This window comes from Panulirus ornatus, chromosome 3, assembly GCF_036320965.1.
Source record: "Panulirus ornatus isolate Po-2019 chromosome 3, ASM3632096v1, whole genome shotgun sequence".
NCBI lineage: Eukaryota > Metazoa > Arthropoda > Malacostraca > Decapoda > Palinuridae > Panulirus > Panulirus ornatus.
The window spans coordinates 75,013,613-75,035,165 of record NC_092226.1 but is presented as its reverse complement, the minus strand read 5'-3'; the positions used below and the strand labels follow the sequence as shown (position 1 = coordinate 75,035,165).

At 45.3% G+C, this 21,553-nt stretch overlaps 1 protein-coding gene across 1 annotated transcript in view; it reads right to left on the bottom strand.

Annotated features, from left to right (window-relative positions):
• LOC139763875 (uncharacterized) overlaps positions 1 to 21,553 on the bottom strand; it is a 614,186-nt gene that overhangs the window by 293,309 nt on the left and 299,324 nt on the right.

Here is a 21,553-nt window from a genome sequence, read left to right as displayed (position 1 = left end):
TGTGAAATGATTTACTTACATTAGTGAGTGAAATGAATGTGCAATACAATAAAACTAGACACTGCTATTTCCAGTATATACTCAGGTGAAGGTACTACACACACACCAACTTACTCGTCCTAGAATGGATCTCTACTGACCAGCATCTCCGTCTCTAGCAGTCATCCATGCGATCTGTGAGGATTACCTTCGCCTAGGAAACACCCTCCAAACAGTCCTTTCTATGCGTTACCTTCGCTTATACAGCATCAACCCATGACTGGGCCCGCTGGAATCCTATATCACAAGTCTTCAATTTGATCTGATTACAACATACAATTGTTTAGTCAATAAGCTGGAGCAATGTATTATCAACTGGAACCTGTGTATACATACGTCTTGCCCACGTACAAATGACAAGTTTCACTGTGATGGTTGGTCCCAGGTGACTCCTGCAATAAGTCTCTGCGTCCCCCTTGTGCAAAGTTAGTTTGAGTTCCGTTCGCCACAACAACCGCAGCTGATTACTTACACTCCACTACTAACTATCATCAACAACTGATGACGAGTTTCAACATTTACATTTTTTACGTCTGGGTCATTGCCACGAGGCGAGTCATGAGCGCTGCATTTGGATACCGATGTCAGGCCATTGGCCGGCCATTACCATAAGGAGTTTTCTCCGTCATGACTAAAATATTCGTCAGCGTGAGCAATTCAACAACACAGAGACAGTGTATATGACCGAGACTCTCCATCACCAACACCACCATTTACCGATACAAAGCCCTACAATCTAGGCCACCGCCAATGTACATTTCACGACCTCCCTGGAACTTCCAAAACAATCACCATCAAAACCACAAGACTCACACACAAGCCTATACTCGTCACAAAGCCACCTGCTTCTTACACACACCAGCGAAAAGTATCAGGAAGTTATATTCAACAAGATAAATTACAATGAATTCCTCCCGAGCCATTATCAAACACTTGATTAGAAGATGAGCATGAGGAAACTGAGTGTACGAATAAACACGAAAAAACTGTGTAAAAATTTGTCGAAAAAGTAATCCATTGTAGATCCAAGGAGTATCGACGTGATTTACTTGCTGTTGGGAACGTGGCTAAACAATATTCAGGTTCTCGTCAAGTAATCAAAACACATACATCAAGAAAACTCTACGTAAAATTAGTGGTTTGATCAAATTGACCACAAAACATCACTCTTAATTGAACCAACAATGGTGGGTGTACGTTATAACCCAGTACTGTAGAGACAAACATATCCTAAACTTATCATCACATCACGAAAAAGAATTGACCCATAACCGTGGACACAACGGCAAGTGGTGGTGTCCGCCGTTCCTAAATCGATAAAGCCTAGCCTTCCAAGTCTCCCTATTGTCCAAAACCAGTCTCTGGTATTATGGAACTCGAATGTAAAAACTTGATTGACTGTTCTCAGTATTTTGATTACAATAACAGCTAGGAGGCAGCCTCAACTATCCAATACAAAAAATAATGAAGTATACAATTCACTGATAAAGACCTCGAGTCGCTATCTCCAGCCAAAAACGCACAAGCCGTTCTTACACTGCTGGCCTGATGTCACAAGACAGCCATCTATTGTTCCGTGAATATGAGGAAGTAAATGCCTTCCCTGGGGCATGACGCGTCTTTACTCCTGCGATTCCTTCAACCGAAGACTTGATCCTAATCTTCCATTCACCTCAACCATTGTGGCACCTTACATGACGGCTCTTCCCTAAGGCCGTCCTCTGGTATTCGCCCTCCTATTAACCAACCTAACAGAGGATACCTTCGTATGCGCCCTATTCATCATAAAACCCAGGCTGACGTTATCTGAGAACGTGTACGCTGATCCGGTGAGGGTAGCCAGAGATCGGCGGCCAGCAGCAACAGATGAGGCGTATAAATGGTCATTTTCTTGCCTCGTAAATAGCGCCCCAAAAATCAATCACATCATCTCAGCAGCAGCGAGTGATGAGCGTCCTGTCTGAGCAAATACGACGATATGATTGCTTATCTGATCACGAAGTAAACTTCATTAGTTAACGTAACGAAAACTTGTGTTGATATACTACGTTCTGTATCTGTTGCCCACCAATAGACCTACCAGAGACCAAATCTAAGACCAATTCATTTCCTTCGACGTCCTCAGTAACTATAAACGCAATGTTTTACGAGTGTTTCCTCCCTAGAAACTAGACAGCTGCGTGGCAACAGCTAACCCATACCACCGCCCGTAAGGCATTAAGAATATTAGAATAATAAAGAGCAGATACTTCCTTTCAGATAACACTGAGCGAGACAAATTGGCTTGTGATCACAGGACCAACGACTGGTCTCCTGCTCCGCCCACTCTCCACCAACCCACCAATCACAGAGGGGCCTATGGCGGCACAACACACTCCACTGCTCCCTAAGCCAACCTTCACAACTAAATATCAACTCACAAATTGATAACTTCATCCAAGAGATAATAACAATATTTGACGTACAATATTGGCATCATCTAGAATACTCTGAGGCGTACGAGACAAATAAATCTGTTCAGTAATCAGAGAGCTTAGTGAGATAATTTTATAGCTGCAATCATTTAAATTACAGCTGTTTACTGTTAAAATCATCATGATTAAGTGTCAGTTTATCATGGGCACAACTTAAATTTACCAGTCAAATTAGGATGATACCGAAATTCGTAAAATAAAATACGTTAGGCATTGAAGACGCAGATCTTTATTTGGGCATGTTCCGTGGACACACACACACACACACACACACACACACACACACACACACACACACAGATAAGCACACATACAAAGATGCAAACCGAGGAACAGACGAGCACACAACCATTTGTCAAATTTCAAGTGCATGACTTCTCTAGTTCCCCGCCCTACAGGAGCCCAACATTTTGGCACGAACATTATAATACAGGCCGGTTTCCAATTCTGCAGCACTTCATTTCGGACGTTGCATTGATCGTTGCGTATCTCTGGAGTGGCGAAGGTGAATGACAATGAGACTGAATGAAACAAAAATACGGCAGCGCCATTATGGAACCTACCCTCGCTTCTTCCCCGAGAGACATGTAAGATTCCTCACAGCTTCTGTGCCTCTTATCACACCTCTGTTGTAACTGACTGTCGTAGAACGTACACCGGGTATTTCTAACACGAAAAGAATAACGTTTCTTAAGGCCTTCCGTAATAAAGTCATTCGTAAGAGATGCAATTTGAAATCTTATTTACCAGCCAAAGCACAGCGTCTAAATAAATCAATAACATCCATGAGACATGAGAAACTAAAAGTTAAGCTATTGAATAAACCTTCCTTGTCTGTGTTAATTACCTTTTTGATATAATGGAGGAGCTCGACCATCTCTGCCTAAGTTGGGATCTTAACACAAGCACTATCTGCCTCCCAGCCTACCTCCCAACCTCACCAACCCACAGACTCGGTGCTAAAGTTTGAAATCGCCGGACGGTTACACAGCTTCAAGGTTATGCGCTTGCCTCCGAAACTCACCGAGGAATTCCCCCCAGAATTATGAACACCACTTTAGCCTATCATCAATGCTTCTCTCCAGCGATCAAAATACCTCGCTGATTGGAAGACTTCGTATGTTTCCCTGACGTCGAAGTCTTCAGTCCTCTCTCACTGTGTTATGACCCATGGCCATAACTCTGTTGCTGCAGCTTATTCTAGGAAAGGTCTGCTTGATTGGGGTTACACAGATATTTCAAGGTTGGTAATATGAGAACCTTCTCTGTTTCCCACTGCCTCATCAGTTTCCTTAATTTCACCTACCACTTACTGGAGAAACGAACTCCACACGTTAATTATGTATGTCTAAACTTTCAACTTAGTCATCCACAGCATGATTATGAACAGAGCCATTAACACTGATGATGCTCATATCTCTCATTCCATGGCTTAAATACTTCTCAAGTGAGGGTCGTTAGATTGTACGCCCTCAGAGGACCATTTCTACTTTCCACTTCCTCACATGTGGAGTCCTGCAGGACCCAAAGCTGGACTGGTGTTTTTTTTTCTCATCTTTATCAACGATGTTGATGGATGCTCGATGGAAGTACTAGGTAACACTGCTAGAGGCTGAAGCATTACAGCTGTTCTCCCGACCTCCAGAACACCCCCAACGGCCTCCAGGACTGGACCACCGCCAACCCCATCACCATCAATCAAATCAAGACACTGGTCATGCACACCAACCTCGTTTCCAACCTTCTTCCACCCACTAATGTCTCACTAGGTCCTAGACCCCTCCAGGCTGTGTAGTGCCCCGAGCAAGTCTGTGTCAGAAGCTGAAGGGACCACATTCAGTTCTATCATGAAGTCTTCCACTTATCATTCTTTACATTCCTCATCGAATTGAGACTTTGAACTCTAGGTTCATCTATACAACTTTAATTCTTCCCATACTTATGTCCCTTCCACTTGGCGTTCCTCCACACTCAACACACAGCAAACGGTACTAGATAAGGTGCAGCAAAAAAAAAGGGGCGTGCAAGATCATCCCATCTCCTTCTTGCAACACGTAGGAAGAAGTGCTGAGCACGATGACCCACACGAGCCTCCACCAACAACACCTGGACCTCTTCCAGCAGCTCGGTATGCAGTACTTAAGGTACTACTATCATCTCCTGCCACCTGGAATCCCTCGTTCTAGAATCGCAGCTCGTCACCACAACTACATCAAACTAGTATGAGCTCGTCCCTACTGATTGCTACAAGAACAAGCACATCCCAATCACCAAGCAAATCAACAGGAATCAGTAATTGTACATTAGCCTCAACTTTTGTATCTGTGTAAAGAATGCCTAACGTCCGTATTTCACAGTCCCTTATTTATTGTTGTATGTGTTTTCTTTATACAATTTCTGCCGTTAGCTGTAGTCAATTTGACAATCCGTTTAATACTGTTATTATCGTTATCAATATTATCATTATTATCATTACTATTATTATCATTATCATCATTATTATTATTATCATTATTATTATTATTATTATTATTATTATTATTATTATCATTATCATCATGATCATTATTATTACGTACCACGCCACAGACACATCAACAAAAACAATCCTCCCTATTTACACATGTGGGACCAGGTATGGCTTCATCCATATACTGCTCAACAGTATCCACCACTGGCCAGCGGCATCTATACGTTGACGCACCCTGAGCCCGAGTGTAAGTCTATGCGTATACTCATGCATGTGGTGCATATGTGCGTGTGTGTAAATGCATGTGTGTGTGTTGCGTGTGTGTGTGTGTGTGTGTGTGTGTGTGTGTGTGTGTGTGTGTGTGTGTGTGTGTGTGTGTGTGACCGACTCCAGCCTTTGGTAACCTAAATACCCTAGGCTGGAACCTGGCACACTGCCCGCTCCGTCTCCACCCACGGCCCGGTTGCTGCTGCTGCTGCTGCTGTTGCTGGTGCCTCCCTCCCATCCGGGAAGGAGGAAGGAAGAGGACCTCGTCCTGAACCAAGCAGGAAGGTAAGAAGAAGGAGCAGGCAGAAGTAACAGCACGATGATAAGAAGATGGAGAGAGAAGCACCAGCAGAAGAGTTGAAAACATGTAACGTTACAAATCACCCGAATAAAATTCGTGGTAGGTACTGCGTGATGTGTCATGTTGTTATGAACATTAACATGAGTTTTGCAGTGGTTGTGGGTCTATCTCTATTGTGGATACGGATGATCTGGCTATGGCTTATACTGTGCTTCATAACACAAACCTCTGTTTCCTCTCCACAGAGTTAAAACAATGCAATCCATCACCTGGAGGCACGCCCTCCGGTCCACTGCATCAGAAATCACATGATGTTTTCATCTCACCTCCTTTCTTTTCTGTTCACATTTCTTAGAAAAGAAAATGGGGCACTGGTGTCTTCGCAGACGTCGAGACATCAACAAAACTTGAACCAGAAGACGAGGCTGGACGCTGCCGTCACGTGTGACCCGCATTCACCTCATGACTCATGACTCATGACTGCGCTTTATGAAGTTATACATGTTGCGTTTTAGGAGCACTCTAAAACACGGTGTTCCGGGCGGGTGCGGTAACCGTTGTGGAGCGCAGATGCCTCAAGCAAAGGATGGAGGGAGGAAGGGATGGGATGGCTTGTGACGATCAGGCAGGTTTTCGACAACCATATCCACCGAGATTCACACTTCATCATGGCCAGGTTCTTCCAGTCCGGCTGAGGCCGCCATAAGTACAAAGGCTCGTAATTAGTGTAACTGAGAGCGTGACACAGGGGCTTGGATTAGCAGAACTTCTGTTGGGTTCGTCGACTGATTCTTATGATCTATCAGAGGCTCCCTTACTGGATGTCAAGACTTCAGGAGCAAGTGAAAATTTCCATTATGGTTATTTCTCTCTGGAATCTGGTATACCGGCAGCAGCAATCCTGGACTTTTCTTTCAGGCTGACATCAACGGAGTGAGCAGTACACACGCTCCCCTTACCGCAGGTCTTCGAGAATTCCTCATTCTTTTTCTTCTTTGGGATGAGAACTGAATGTGTGTGTCAGCCAAGTGACAAGGATGAGACGGCTCTTTGAAATGTTGATCTATGAGGCCAATGGGATGTGGGATGCAACAGGTGAAGATGTTCTGAAGACTTGGAAAAGACAGAGAGCTAGTGAATGATGCCAACGAAACAGTATTTTCATCATTTCAGCTAACGACAACACAGTTCGCCAGTCATGCTGTATGAAAGAAAGACTCGACGATCCCAGCCACGAACCTTTTTTCCCAGGATTTTTCTTCCTTCCATTACCAAGGAGAAGGTACAGCGTGTGTGACGTAAGAAACGACAGAACTGGTGAGGACTTGACCCTCCATTACTGTAAGCAACTTAAGTCTTCGACAAAACTTCATTGTCGAGAAATTGATTGATCATCTCTCCTGCTCCTGTTACGGAGATTGGATTAATTGTCTCCTAGCGTCCGCCTGCTCCTCATCGCTCCCTCCCACGGCCCTCCTGCCTGCTTGGGTCCTGGCCCATAGGAGGAGGAGGAGTCTCATCTGTCTGCTGACCCTACCGACCAGTGGCCGACTTGGCTGAGGACCCACCTTGGCATTGGGTTCACTTGGCTACCGAACCACTCCACAACGGGTTTATTAGGCTACTGAAACTTCCTAATATGGATCATCAGCTTGGCTACTGTCCCTCCCTCGTTCAGGTGTACGTGGTTACTGTTCCTCCCTTACAGAGGTCTGGCTTGTTGCTGTTGCTCCCTTACGAAGGTCTAGCTTATCACTGTTGTTCCTTCAAAGGTGTCTACTTGGTTACTGCTACTCCTTAAAGAGGTCTACTTTGTTACTGTTGCTCCCTTAGAGAGGTCTACTTGGCTACTGTCACTCCCTTAAAGAGGGTTACTTGGTTACTGTTGCTCCCTAACACGAGTCTACATCATAACTTTTCCTCCTTACAGAGGTCCACTTGGTTACTGTTCCTACCTCAGGAAGGTCTACGTGGCTGCTGTCTCTCCCTATAGCAGGAATCGACTTTATCATCACCCATCAAAACTACATGTTCCATAGGCCAATGGTTCTTCCTAGCAGAGCTATGATTTATCAATGGCCCCTGGCATCACACAGGCCTTCCTGGCAACTGGATATCTCATTAAGGACGAACCTGACAACTACCTGTAACACGGACGCGGATGCCAGCAGCTCTTGTTGCACGGGTCTGAAAGGAACTGACCATAAACCACGTCGCCTGCGTGACAGTGAGGATAATGTGGGTTGAACACCACGTCCTGAACATGATACATCAATGCACCGGTTCTCAGAGTGATCTGGTAGATACTGAGTGATCTGGTAGATATTGAGGATTCAGGTTGCACTCGGGGCCTAAAGTGGGCATCGGTAGGCGCCCGAAGGTAAATTGGGTAGGGTGCACAACGGTAAGGCTCGGCTGATGCATCAACACAGTGCCATATTGAATATTAGTGTAGGTTTGGGGTGAAGATAAGTATAATCCAAAGTAATGTTTTCAACGCTATACAAGAGTAAATCAGTTTAGGTTCAGGTCTTTCATTAATATGCGTTTGAGTATGGAGCACACATTCAACTGGTCAGAGGGTAAATCATTTATAAAACGGGAAGTAAATGATTTTTGGTCTAAAGTAAGCTCAAGCAGTAACCTCACCTTGGCCTCTTAGCAAGAGGCATAGAGGCCCAGGATGTCTATCATTACTGAACAGCGTTGCATACGTCGGTACAGGAGGGAACAGTCTAACACTGTTGACTCTATTTGTTTATCATTATGTAGGCGAGGTATAGAGCACCGACGGCGTATCCAACCAACGTAAGGATCAGAGACTTACAGCAATACTGACCCACAGTGTAGGCTCAGGATGGCACCGTCTGCCATTCTGGGTTCAGGATAGACATAAGTGTGGACCCAGGACTATGTAAAAGTGGGGGACAGAGTGCACATGAATGTGCACATGAGCAATGTGTACAATGTGGGTGTGACGGTCCGTTACACCGGTCTCGGTCGGGCCGGCCAACCGTCGCCGTGACGTCACACCGACCAACTCCAATCAAATCCCTTCCCGCCCCCTGATCCGTCTCCTACATTATGTACACATTTGCCATATAAACAACAAATATATATTACGAGTGTTTTTACGTAAAAAGTCATTGAGAAGGCTAACTAAAAACTTAAACTGATAGTGACTGATGTATAGAGTAAACTTGATACAGGAATTTACTAAATGTTTGTAAGGAGCAAGAAGAGGGCACAAATGGAGAACATCGCCAGAGGTTTAAAATACTGGTTGTTGTGGCTTGTGCCGCGCTGGGCGTCCTCACAGGCCAAGCCAGGTACCATCTTAACATGAAGTATAAACACGTTTCACTTGCTGGATAGCTACTGTTGCAGAAGGTACTTAATTCACTTATTAGTATACTTTACACCCTTCTTGCAATATATCTCCAGACTGCCCATTTCTGTACACTGATATTCCCCGGTAGCAAGACGCAAAACAATCGTCTTAAGAAATGTAGATGAGAGGAAGATAACAAAGTACAATACGTTAGCTTCAAAACAGAGGACAATATGTTATTGTTGCATCACCTCCCTTACACACAAACACTGCCACATCACCACTACCGTTGGCCTTCCTGAAGCACCATCGCCTTCCCCATACACACATTGCTCCATCACTACCGCAACTAGACTTCCTGCAGCTTTGCCCCATTCCCCATTTACACAGTATCAATTGCTGCAACACCTCCTCCCTCCCCATATACATGCTCTACCCCACCACCTCGATTACTGGCCTTCCTCCAGCAGCGCCCCCTTCCCCCATACACACACTGCCCCAACACCACAGCCTGGTCTTCGCTCTACCCTGTAATGATACCTCACGATGCTGCACGCCAGCAAGAGTGAGGTCAGAAAAGATCACGGCCACCTACCTCACACTGCACCTCTTCCAGGTGGATGATATGGCACTAAATCACCCTTCACCTGCACTAGCTCCTTCAGCTTCAGAGGGACACTCTGGCCCTCCTCTGCTACGGGGGCACCGCGGGAGGGAAGTTCTTGTTTCCTCCTCGCCTGGGAAGTTCGGGAAAGGGAGGAAAAGAGAGAACATTGTGTGACTCTCGAGGGGGGGGGGGGTGATTGGGAGCTTACAATGCTTTCTTGGGTCGGGAAGATGTTAATGAAATAGACTTGTTGCTTCAGATATTACCTCAGGCTTGTTATGTTAAGTGATACTGACAGAGGAGCCAATCCCGGCCGGTGATTTATGAAGGCGGCGTCCTAGGTTGCCGACATCTGCCGCCTGATGGGTTCTGCCACAGGTGCAGTCGCGCCATTGTCACCGTTAATGGTAGTCGCTGCTGCCTGATCGGAGCCATTTAGCTGCTGATCGACTTGGCTGCAGCCCCAAACGAAGCCTTTTATCGTCAGTTTTGCAAGCCAGTGGAGGTCATTCTCTTCCCTATGCACGTATAGCTTTGTTGACGATGGCCGCAAGTCGCTCCACCCAGTGACTAGGTTATCTTGCTCTCCAGAACCAGTCTAAGAGCGGCCACGCTCGTCTGACTGATACATCAACCAGACCCGTTTGTTACGTATTTACCCTTATAAATGCAGCAAGACAACCTGACACTTGCTATGTATATTTTCGAATCATTATACCCTACAGAAGGCAAGGTTTTATAATGCTTTTTTCTTGTTATACCTGCCAGATGCCAGGGGTCTTCAAGTAGCTCAAAAATTAATCAGCTTGTGAACGCCTTCCTACATATACTTGGTTCTGTGAGTGGCTATTACAATGACAGGCGGGTCAGCACCGCATAAACCTAACCTGTGCCAGTAATGAAACACCAGAAAACGGGCTGTCCCTGACAAAATCACCATGTCAGGCTTGGACCTGGTGAATCTTTACACACATAAACTCCTCCCATTACCTACCTTACCAAATAGGATGAACCAAAGCCCAAACCACCAGTCATGGTGTGCCACACGGTGAGTAAACTACCTGAGTACAAACAACTAGTCAAATAGAATCCTTTAACTCCCGGTTACGTAATTGTTCGTGTGACTACAACCCTGATATGACTGTCATATCAAGGTTGCGTGGTAGTGATCTACACACAAGAGGACTAGAAGAGAAGAATGATAAGGTTAGGGATGTTACTTGTCAAAGGACTTAGAGGGTGGGTATGATATCTTCCCGGTAACGGTGTGTGAGAACAAGCACACACGTTAGCTCTGCAGCGTAGAACGTGAGCACCAGCGGCCAGGGTTGAGACGTGATGAAGGAAGGGTTGCCCCCCCCCCCCCCCCCCCCAACCTCAACCGTACGAAGTCTGGTGAGCTCAGTGAGGAAGATTACGTAGGTGGGTTAAGGTTAGAGCGAGGTTAACGAGTTAAGATCACGTACGGTACGCTTCGGTAAGTTAAGGGAAAGGGAAGATTTCTTTACAGAGGTATGAAGGGTTCTTTAGGGGCTGTTTGGGTAGGTAGGGTCGGACATAATTGTTGGGCAATCTAAAAGGCCCTTGGGAAGAGAGTAGTGCTGTTACTCCTTGGGTTTCGTGTACCGGGACTGTTACCTCCGTCAGGGTACCGGTACACACGCCTCTACCAGGTCTATCACTATCATCAGGATCCCAGTACACACGCCTGTACCGGGATTGGTAATACCGTCAGAATCCCAGTACACACTCCTCTACCGGGATTGTTAATACCGTAAGGATCCCGGTGCACACTGCTACGGAGAAGTGAAGGCGGAGTGGTACCGATGCCGGACACATGTAAACATCCCACAAGTCCTCGCCATGCCGTAAGATTCCACCACAACAAAATCACACGGAACTAAAATTCAGAAAATCATCCAGAATTGACCCTCGCCATTTTCTCACAAAAATGTTTTGTTGTGAAAGAATAATATATGTATATTTTCCCCTTCCTTCATGTTCAACAGCTCTATTACAGACGCAGAGAACTTTTAATAGTTATATGAAAGAAAACGTTAAATACCCAGATGATGCACAACCAGGTTTTTTTATTCTACCCCACATTCGCTCTGTGTTGAGGCAGGAGGTGCCCTTTGGCAGAATGGTGGCCAACCTATCACATCCGTGTTCCACTAACCTGTTGTTCCAGCATCTCATGTACTACAACTAATCAAAAATAATCTCAGTTTAACAAAGCGAGAAATTTAAAACAAATCTTTCGTTTATAACATTAATTAAATAAGTGAAATACATTCTGTCCAACATTCTTTAACATGGAAAAAAAAGTGATCATAATCTTTTTTTACTTACGATTGGAAACTTCAAGACTGTTACCACGTATCATCTGGACGGCTCTCGCGTACCACCTATTGCGATCCACTCCTCTACCTCACCCGGGTCGACACTGTATAAAGCCTCCAGCTCAAAGCTGTGAGCCAAGCACGCTGAGTATGATACGCAACCATGTCTTTATTTTTCAACGACTATCATGAGATACGAACGCCTCAGTCCTCACACATCTGCGATATCTAGAAGATGAAACGATGGAATATGGTGCGTTTTCTAAAGTTATATCAAGCATGTAAGGCTATCTAACAAGACGACCTCTGTTGGTGAGAAGATAGACATCTTTACAGAGTGGGTCAGGATGTGGTTCACATCCCTCAGACGCCAAATGAAGTTGTCGTCGGCGTCGGAGAGCAAGGGGAGGGAGGGAGTATGCTTAACAATAGTCGCAGTACAAGAAAGCGTGTCGAGAAATGCTATCTAAAGAAAAAACATGTATTCCGGTGGTGACTGGCACCATTAGAGGTGCCACAAAAACTGGACTGCACATCATTCTTGAAAAGCCGAGGGTGATGAAGCCGCACGTGAGAATACCGCAAAAATGTCCACAAAACCTGCTCCGCTTCATCGAAGTTCAAGGGGCCTTATCTGGATCTGTGAAAGTCTACAGCGCCTACAGGATAAGAGATTCTTAAGGGCCAAGGGGAACCTCGAGATTACTATGCTGAAGCAACGCTGAGTAATTAGAAATGCAGAAGAGGTGCTGCAAGCTCAGCAGATGGACCTACTGATGGGAATTAGTGAGTGTGTAGCTAAAGCAATGATGTTCTGTAACAGCTGTAGAAAGATATATATATATATATATATATATATATATATATATATATATATATATATATATATATATATATATATATATATATATATATATATATATATATATATATATATATATATATATATATATATTTATATATATATATATATATATATATATATATATATATATATATATATATTACAGAGGTATAAGTTTGTTGAGTATTCCTGGTAAATTATATGGGAGGGTATTGATTGAGAGGGTGAAGGCATGTACAGAGCATCAGATTGGGGAAGAGCAGTGCGGTTTCAGAAGTGGTAGAGGATGTGTGGATCAGGTGTTTGCTTTGAAGAATGTATGTGAGAAATACTTAGAAAAGCAAATGGATTTGTATGTAGCATTTATGGATCTGGAGAAGGCATATGATAGAGTTGATAGAGATGCTCTGTGGAAGGTATTAAGAATATATGGTGTGGGAGGCAAGTTGTTAGAAGCAGTGAAAAGTTTTTATCGAGGATGTAAGGCATGTGTACGTGTAGGAAGAGAGGAAAGTGATTGGTTCTCAGTGAATGTAGGTTTGCGGCAGGGGTGTGTGATGTCTCCATGGTTGTTTAATTTGTTTATGGATTGGGTTGTTAGGGAGGTAAATGCAAGAGTCCTGGAAAGAGGGGCAAGTATGAAGTCTGTTGGGGATGAGAGAGCTTGGGAAGTGAGTCAGTTGTTGTTCGCTGATGATACAGCGCTGGTGGCTGATTCATGTGAGAAACTGCAGAAGCTGGTGACTGAGTTTGGTAAAGTGTGTGGAAGAAGAAAGTTAAGAGTAAATGTGAATAAGAGCAAGGTTATTAGGTACAGTAGGGGTGAGGGTCAAGTCAATTGGGAGGTGAGTTTGAATGGAGAAAAACTGGAGGAAGTGAAGTGTTTTAGATATCTGGGAGTGGATCTGTCAGCGGATGGAACCATGGAAGCGGAAGTGGATCATAGGGTGGGGGAGGGGGCGAAAATTTTGGGAGCCTTGAAAAATGTGTGGAAGTCGAGAACATTATCTCGGAAAGCAAAAGTGGGTATGTTTGAAGGAATAGTGGTTCCAACAATGTTGTATGGTTGCGAGGCGTGGGCTGTGGATAGAGATGTGCGCAGGAGGATGGATGTGCTGGAAATGAGATGTTTGAGGACAATGTGTGGTGTGAGGTGGTTTGAGCGAGTGAGTAACGTAAGGGTAAGAGAGATGTGTGGAAATAAAAAGAGCGTGGTTGAGAGAGCAGAAGAGGGTGTTTTGAAATGGTTTGGGCACATGGAGAGAATGAGTGAGGAAAGATTGACCAAGAGGATATATGTGTCGGAGGTGGAGGGAACGAGGAGAAGAGGGAGACCAAATTGGAGGTGGAAAGATGGAGTGAAAAAGATTTTGTGTGATCGGGGCCTGAACATGCAGGAGGGTGAAAGGAGGGCAAGGAATAGAGTGAATTGGAGCGATGTGGTATACAGGGGTTGACGTGCTGTCAGTGGATTGAATCAAGGCATGTGAAGCGTCTGGGGTAAACCATGGAAAGCTGTGTAGGTATGTATATTTGCGTGTGTGGACGTATGTACATGTGTATGGGGGGGGGGGGGGTTGGGCCATTTCTTTCGTCTGTTTCCTTGCGCTACCTCGCAAACGCGGGAGACAGCGACAAAGTATAAAAAAAAAAAAAAAAAAAAAAAAAAATATATATATATATATATATATATATATATATATATATATATATATATGAAAGCGTCAGAGGTCATGCAATGCACGACACAAAAATATGAATGTAACAAATCAAATCAGCAGCTGCGCTAACCTTGCTGCTTGGGTGAGCAGGTTCACACCTCCATCAATAATGGCGTGAAGGAAAGACTCTTTCTTCTCTCCACACACACAAAATGATTGATCAATACGTTAGTAGAGGAGGTGCAGCGAGTGCGACACTAACTGTTACCTATGGCTTCTGCGTCAGAGACTGGGAAAAATCAGTTTAAAGATGACAAGATCTTTGAGAGTAGTAAGAAAGATGGTTTACAACCATCAGGTCTGCCGTGAAGTGGTCGACGAGAAGCATAAACATTATAGAAGCTTATTACACAGATAATCTTCAGAATTTGAAAAATCTGTTAAATCTAGAAAGAATAATTCAGTCCACTCCACTTATTTGTTCTTCCACGGCGGGCAGCAAGCTACAGGAGAGAACTGGTCATCTAGTCTTAACGTGTAGATGGTTTCACAGTTTCCCAAGGAGTGAATACACGCGCGAAGCATCACCCAAGTACCGTAGATGAGGACAGACTCTGGTGTGGCAGATCTGTGGTTCGAACTGGTGGCTATCATCGCAAACACCGTGGCCTAGCCCGATGTTCTGAAGACCAGCGTGGTCCATCCCGAGATTTTGAAGACCAACATGAACCATCCCAAGGTTATGAAGACCAACATGACCCATCCCAAGGTTGTGGAGACGAACGTGGGCCACCACCAAGATTGTGGAGACTAACGTGGGCCATCTCGAGGTGGTGGAGACTAACGTGGGCCATCACCAAGGTTGTGGAGACCACCGTGGCCCACTCCACAAGCATAAATTAAGCTTATTTCAGTGGTTCTGGTGGGGATCAGCTCCTGCATAAAAATGACGCGTCTTCCCTGGACTGCACGAACGAACATCCTCGAAGAACCTATCATACCTTGCCTGCAGTCAGGTGAATAATACAACTCAGACACAGACTCAGTAAAATCATGAATACTTCACAGGGAATCATTTTTAACAGGTCTCCACCAGGCTACAATGTTGTACGTGTCCGGCGGGCAACTCTGATCTCGCCTGAGGCTTTCCACAACATTTCAAAACTTCGCGCTATGTGACGAGCTTCTTCCTGATGAGCCACAACTTGTGACCCTTCCTGAAAAGGACGTTGACTTGACTGGCTCAACTTGCAAGCTATGAACTTCTGGGATACAAGACATGCATTAGGCTCACAAACGCTGGCTTTTTATCACTGCAGTGTCTGCGCGCGCGCATGTGCTGAACTGTGTTGCGAAATTACGCGTCTTTTAATATATAGTGTTTTACGTTCAGCGATCTGTTTCTTTTCATAGGTCATTCCAACTGAAGATATCAGCCTTACCGACCCTGGTAATTGAAAGGCCTAAAGACCCCAAACAACCAGCGAACCAAACAAGGCCAGGTAATGCCAGAGAAGACCAGGTAGTGTCACGAAGGTCTTAAGCAATGATAGGATGAGGTGCGTGGCGTCTGGAAGAGAGGTAGGTAATGCTAGGATGTCATGGGTAATGCTGGGGAGGACTAGGAACGATGCTTTTTGTTTTATATCTGCCGTTGTCACCGGCTAATTTATCGTGCACCCCAGGCTCATCCTGTGAGCCGTGCTGATGGCTATGGTCCAAGGTTGTTTCATCTGAGACACGCTTGCCTCCGGGCGTCTACCGCATCTCCTGTCATTGATTTATGCCCGTATCACCGGCAATTTGTTGTGCACCCCATGCTCATCCTCTAAGCGGTAGCGCAAAAGGATTACACAGGTCACAAAGGGTCTTTGTCAGACCTCAGCGGGCTGATTCTCGTTACAGAAATTGTTATAAAATTGTGTAATTACATGAGCCACATTACATAGGACTGCGTGTGGTAAATTTTACCGACTCGATGCAAAAAGAAAATTACAATCTTAGGACTTCTAGCATCTTATTATTAACAATGAAGAGTGATGTTTCTTGCGGAGTTCGTTGAGTCCTAAGACGTAGTAGTGTTCTAAAATTTGTCCAAATCTTTGGCTTCAAACTTACAATGCACATGATTAACACTCCAGATATGCTAAAGCGCCAGTAGTGCCCCATGGCCTAGCTTTAATCTTGCAATAAAAACTTTTTGTAATCTGCTGATCTTATTACTTTCTCCACAGACATGGTGCACTTCACACATTTCACTGCGAAGGGAAATGTTTGTACTTGTACTTATTTGAGCCTGACATAGGGCAAATAACCATTTCAGGACGCGCCGTGTTTGTTATTGATAACAAACAAGTAACTTGGTTAATTCAACTTACACGATCATTAACAATGTCTTAAATGGTTAGAACAATCAAATGGATGGACTAGAACATGCGACTCTCTGCACACTCACACCTGGATACATGTGTCGAAAATTACAGTATACATAATGTTGCTTAATGGTATACATGTTTCCTTTGTTTTCCATATCTACAAGAAGGGGAAAAAAGGTCACAGGCAGTCTAAGAAAAAGGGATCCATTCCACACCAACGTACAAAGATCTTAGCAAGATCAGCGTTGCCAAATCCTACTGGTCCCATCCGGTCAAACAGGTCAAGGCCACTGGGTAGGGACGAGGTCCGAGGTCGTGGGTGAATGATGGGGTCAGTTTGGAGAAGGGTTTAGAGTTTGGATGAGGAGGATGTTGGTGGAGAGAGGGAAGGGGGTGGATGAGGAGGCTGTTGGGAGAGGGGGGATGGGTGGATGAGTGGGGGGCTTGGGGGGCTTGGGTGGAGGGGGGGGGGGGGGTGGAGGCCAGCCAAGGAAGCTTCGGTTAGAGAATGGTATGCAACGTCTGACATCGTCCAGGTTCGAACGTTGCAGAGGAGCGCGTCACACATTATGCTGAAGTCCCTCGTGTTGTGACATGACCAGAGGACCCACAGATGAGGCTGTCAACAGTCAGGTGGCCCTAGGTGAGACTACCAATAGCCAGGAGACCCCAGGTGAGGCTCCAGGTGAGGCTAACAACGGTCCGATGACCTGTGTGGTGAGGTTACCAACGGCCAGGTAAACCCCAGGTGAGCTATTAACATTCAGGTGACCCCCCCCCCCTTTCCCCAGGTGAGGCTATCAACGGCCGGGTGACCCCAGGTGAGCCTAAGAGATGGAACCTGAACCAGAGTGAGTGGAAACGTGGGCCTGGTAGTCCGCGGGCGGTGCGAGGCAGGAGGAGCGGTTCCCGGACACCAGCAGCGCCCTACGCCGGGAGGACCTATAACAAGCCTACCTCAAGCCAACTCCCCAGGGGACAGGCAAGTTACCACAGAGCCTTCTGCAGCAGTCCTTCTTCAGGAGCATCTGGTACACACGTGCATCATTTTGAAGTAGTTCTACTTACCTTCTGCAGTACTCCTCCTGCAGGGACACCTGGTGTACACCTTCTGCAGGATCACTGAAGGGAAGGACGCAGGAGGGAGGCTGGGACAGGGCAGTCAGTGCAGCGCCCAACCATGACTTGGAACTCTGGTGCCTCATTAATATTCCGGTCCTGCCCACCAGTCACCCCTTCCACCAGCCCACCCACCCCTTACGCCACCCCCTTCCTTATTCCCCTACCCACTCTCCAGTCTACCCCCCACCAAGTTTACCCATGTTACTAAATATTTTCTACCACATAACACATGGAAAATTCCTCAGATAAAATGGATATTCAGCGAACAATAAAAAAGACGAGAAATTAAATGAGATTCTAAACCAACGTGGGCACTTTTTTTCAGTGGTAGAGTTATGGAACATTGGAACAGACAACCACAAGACGTCATTAGGAAAACGTGTGGGGACAATAATGCCTTTAAATTACAGCTGGACAACTACTTTAATGATATCAGTCATCAGTGAATCCACCTGTTTTTGAATAGGAAAAACACCAATATAAAATCTTGTCGACAAACAATGGTTAACCAGTTCATTTAACAACCAGTTGTATAACTTGTTCATTTAACAAACAATTTCTAACCTGTCCATTTGACAAACAGTCGTTTAACATCCTTTTACTTTCTCTTCAGATTTAAGTCTCCTCTCCCAAGAGCCCCATGTCTGCCTCAGAGTGGGACAAAATTCCCACTCACATTTACCTATAAAATGTCCATTGTAATATATCCTCAACATACTGCATGAAGGGCATGGGACACTAAGTGGAGGATGAGGGTGACGCTCTGATGTGTATGTGTAGGGCACAGGGCCCTTAAGTGGAGGGTGCGGGGCAGTTTGTGGAAAGGATATGTGGCACTAGGTGAAGGGCAGTTTTGTGTAGGGTGGGTGCATGGCACTGTTTGGTTAAATCTTTTGACAACCCTCACGAACCGCTGGGTGTGCATGTCTCTTCAAACTGGCGACGAAATTATACTTTCACAGGTAACCAGGCCCTTCATTTCTTATCCCCAGCTACAGAGCATTGGTCCGCCAAGTTACACGTCGGGGTGAGAACCCCCATAGGGCCGTCAGCTGCTGGCCAAGCTGGACAGCTCCCTTGTGGGCGACACGTCTGGGGCTAAGTAGAGAAGAAGGAGGAGGACTCGGGTCCTGCTGTTGTCCGTCACGTCGACCAGGCCTACCGCTGGGATGTCGCTATAACCGGCTATCAGGAATCCCATCCTAGGGTGACCCAGAGTGGAAGAGAGAGAGAGAAAAAAAGTTGTCAGTGCTGATTCTTCCCCGAGTCCTATATAGACAGTCGTTCCCCAGCCTCGCGAGAGGACAACTCCATACAGAGCGAACCATAAGAGGAAGACCGACACCACAGGTACCCCGTCAGGAAGCTCCTCCAGCAAGTGGACACCACGGGAAATGCGACAGCCCAAGGAAGTGTCCAGCTCATGCGACGCTCTGATGTATAGACCTTCCCCTGCGTCTGGTGATTTCAGTGACAACTGAGGCAGTTAAGGCCACGAGGGAGTGTGAGATCCCTGGTGCAGGGTTTGGGAACAGCATAACATGGCAGTAGAAAATACGTTTATCTAGCTAACAGCCAATACACCCGTCTAATGTAACAATATATATATATATATATATATATATATATATATATATATATATATATATATATATAAGTGAGTCAGTTGTTGTTCGCTGATGATACAGCGCTGGTGGCTGATTCATGTGAGAAACTGCAGAAGCTGGTGACTGAGTTTGGTAAAGTGTGTGGAAGAAGAAAGTTAAGAGTAAATGTGAATAAGAGCAAGGTTATTAGGTACAGTAGGGGGGAGGGTCAAGTCAATTGGGAGGTGAGTTTGAATGGAGAAAAACTGGAGGAAGTGAAGTGTTTTAGATATCTGGGAGTGGATCTGTCAGCGGATGGAACCATGGAAGCGGAAGTGGATCATAGGGTGGGGGAGGGGGCGAAAATTTTGGGAGCCTTGAAAAATGTGTGGAAGTCGAGAACATTATCTCGGAAAGCAAAAATGGGTATGTTTGAAGGAATAGTGGTTCCAACAATGTTGTATGGTTGCGAGGCGTGGGCTATGGATAGAGATGTGCGCAGGAGGATGGATGTGCTGGAAATGAGATGTTTGAGGACAATGTGTGGTGTGAGGTGGTTTGATCGAGTGAGTAACGTAAGGGTAAGAGAGATGTGTGGAAATAAAAAGAGCGTGGTTGAGAGAGCAGAAGAGGGTGTTTTGAAATGGTTTGGGCACATGGAGAGAATGAGTGAGGAAAGATTGACCAAGAGGATATATGTGTCGGAGGTGGAGGGAACGAGGAGAAGAGGGAGACCAAATTGGAGGTGGAAAGATGGAGTGAAAAAGATTTTGTGTGATCGGGGCCTGAACATGCAGGAGGGTGAAAGGAGGGCAAGGAATAGAGTGAATTGGAGCGATGTGGTATACAGGGGTTGACGTGCTGTCAGTGGATTGAATCAAGGCATGTGAAGCGTCTGGGGTAAACCATGGAAAGCTGTGTAGGTATGTATATTTGCGTGTGTGGACGTATGTACATGTGTATGGGGGGGGGTTGGGCCATTTCTTTCGTCTGTTTCCTTGCGCTACCTCGCAAACGCGGGAGACAGCGACAAAGTATAAAAAAAAAAAAAAAAAAAAAAAAAAAATATATATATATATATATATATATATATATATATATATATATATATATATATATATATATATATATATAAACTGCGTTGTATTTGTTTAGGTAGCTTGGTTATGTTGAGGGAGTCACGCACGGCATGTAAGCAAACGGTGTTGCTGTTGACTCTGACTACAGCAGTTGTTGTTTTGTGAACCTGAGTCACTTGTTGGTGCCGAGTATGTTAATATTACGCAAGTGTTTGTTCCACCCACAACCACTCTGTTTACATGTGCAATATAAGGACAGTGTACCGAGCAGGAGAGGGGAGGAAAAAAATAGTGCCAGAACAAGGACGAGTGAAGGAATGAAATGCAGTTTAGACATGTGTTGAGGATGGGAGTGATCACGTAGCTAGATCACATGAAAGACCAACGCTGAAGTAGTTTATCGCGAGTGATGGCCACTGGTGATCTAGGAGGTTCTGATTACCAATATCCATGACAAGATCCTTCATCTGTCATGTGTGGCACAGCTTCATCCTGTCCTCAAACCTCATCTTCCATGTCAACCAGAACCTCCTGGTCACACCGTGCAACCTCATGAGATTCTTATGCATTCAGTGTGCCTCACCACACACAACCGGAGCCTCCTGACTACACCTGCAACCCCACGATGTTCCCACACACTCAGTGTTCTTCATCGCACATCATAAACAGAATCAATAATTAGTAGTTCTAACTCTTCTATTATGTAGCAGGTGTATTGAAGCATGAGGTTCATATGAACGAGTCAATCTAACTCATTCTCTGTTGATGAGGATAATACTTAGAAACTCTTGTCAGGTTCACTTACAACCCATGCACAAGACCTCTCTCTCTCTCTCTCTCTCTCTCTCTCTCTCTCTCTCTCTCTCTCTCTCTCTCTCTCTCTCTCTCTCTCCACATACGCACACAAGTGTAATGGGGGGACGCGAGAAGTCATTACATCAGCAACAGACTTGTGGATTCATGGGAACAAGTTAAGCCAAAGGCAAATACGACAACCACTGGACGTTTGAAAAAATTTCATGCCAGGAAAACAAGGATAAGGGTCGGGCCCCACG